Source organism: Hevea brasiliensis, chromosome 8 (assembly GCF_030052815.1).
Source record: "Hevea brasiliensis isolate MT/VB/25A 57/8 chromosome 8, ASM3005281v1, whole genome shotgun sequence".
In the NCBI taxonomy this organism is placed as follows: domain Eukaryota; kingdom Viridiplantae; phylum Streptophyta; class Magnoliopsida; order Malpighiales; family Euphorbiaceae; genus Hevea; species Hevea brasiliensis.
Genome location: NC_079500.1, coordinates 29,421,500 through 29,423,474, shown reverse-complemented (window position 1 = coordinate 29,423,474; position 1,975 = coordinate 29,421,500).

The window sequence follows — 1,975 nt, the reverse complement described above, 5'->3', positions numbered from 1 at the left end:
GCCCACTTAATACATATTATAATTCTTAGTGGTCCACTCACATTAATTAAACCATTTTATATGTTAAATGTGTTAATTACTCCATCTACTCTCCACTTTTGGCTATTTACATTAGGTGCCCCTAAATTAATTTTTCATTATATTTTCCAAGTGTAATATTATTTATTTTTAATGGAAATTTAGGTCAAAAGACAACTCGGGGTGTCAAATGACCACAATGCCCCTGTTCGGGTTGCATTCCCGATTTTTCGGTAACACCGAGTTTTGTCCATTTTTCGATTTCCCACTTTTCTTTGTACTAATTATTTAATTTTTATTTAATATTTCTAATGATATTTATACTTCAATAGGGGTCTATTTAAGTCCTAAAAATATTTTCCAGGGTTCCCCGCGGTCCACGCCGTGACTTCCCGGTGCGGTCACCCATCGCTAGAGTTCTCGGCTCGCTTAACTTGGTTACATTTCTTTGCTATTATTTTTCCTTTGTTTTTTTTCTTGTATTTTCTCTTCTTGTATTTCATTATTTTATGTCTCCTCACTCATATCGAAGTATAGTTCTAGGCATCCTAGCTGTCCGGACAACACTGGTCACTGGAACAGTAGAACGCACTACCGAACATAGGGGTGTTACAGTTACCCTAAGTAAATAGGGATAAAATCCTATATTCATTTAATTGTTCTTGATGTTTCAAGTTCCTAGCTAAGAAAGACAGGATTAGTCAAAAAAGAGTTTCTGACAAGAAAATCTAATTAATCAAGAATTGGAATTAAAAGAGAACATAATGTTCATAGCAAATGGGGTTTGACATTAACCATGACTCTAGCTCAAATTGGGATTTTATAACAGAGAGATTCTAATGCATGGTAACATATGATTATAGGTTCATTTAAGGTATTCCTTATTACTAATTGGGTGGCCATGGCACACTATGCTAGGTGTCAACCATGGTCTATGAGATGCCTAAGATGATTTAGAGAAATCATTTATGGTAAGAAAGAGTTCTGATGATATTAAGAGTTAATATCATATCTCATTGCCAATCAGTGATGAGCCTAGTGAGTCACATACATACACAAGTTAATCACCAAATAAAATGTGATTTAATTGATTAATTAAAGAGTTTAATTGATTAATTAAATATATTTGGTTTGCAATGAGATTGCAAAGTCCCTAGCATGGCTAGAAACCAAATATAGGTTATTGGATGTATAGTAAAAGCTAAATTTATATTTAAAGCATTTAAATATGAATTTAATTATGAGAAATTAATTAATGGAGAATAATTAATTAATTTATATTTGATATAAATTGATTAGAAGAGGAGAAATAATGATTTTGTGTTGAGAACTCAAAAGTAAAACATAAGGGTAATTTGGTCATTTCACATGGTGACATGTGGCACCATGAGATGGTGACACATGGCACCATATAAGTTTGCTATTTGTCTTCCTATCATGTAAGGTGATCAAAGTTAAGATTAAGCCTAGCTTGACACTTGGCTTAATGTGATTAAGTCAATTAAAAATAAGATGCAATGTGGTGGTGACATGTGGCAAAGGGTTTAAGTGATTATTTGACCTAATTATAAAAGAGAAATGAAAAGAAGAAACACACAGTTCTCTCTTGTCTCTCAAAGGTGGTGGCACCTCTCTCCCATCTTCTCTTCTTGCTTTCTTCAATAATTCAAAGAGAAATCATCCATTCCCTTTGAATTAAAATTGCTAGAAATTGTTTCTAGTGTCCTATACACATATATAACCTCTCTAAAAGCAAAACCCCAAATTATAATTGGTTGAAAAGGCTTGAGAAGCAAGATTGGGGGCTGCCCATTGGTGATCTTGGTGTGGACAAGCTAGAGGGACAACACTTGGGGTCCTAGGAGCTTCCTAAAGGTGTCAATTGCATCCATAGTGCATCAAAGAGGTTAGTGCCCGAATTCCTCTTTTAACTAGGGTTTAATTGAATTAATTTGTT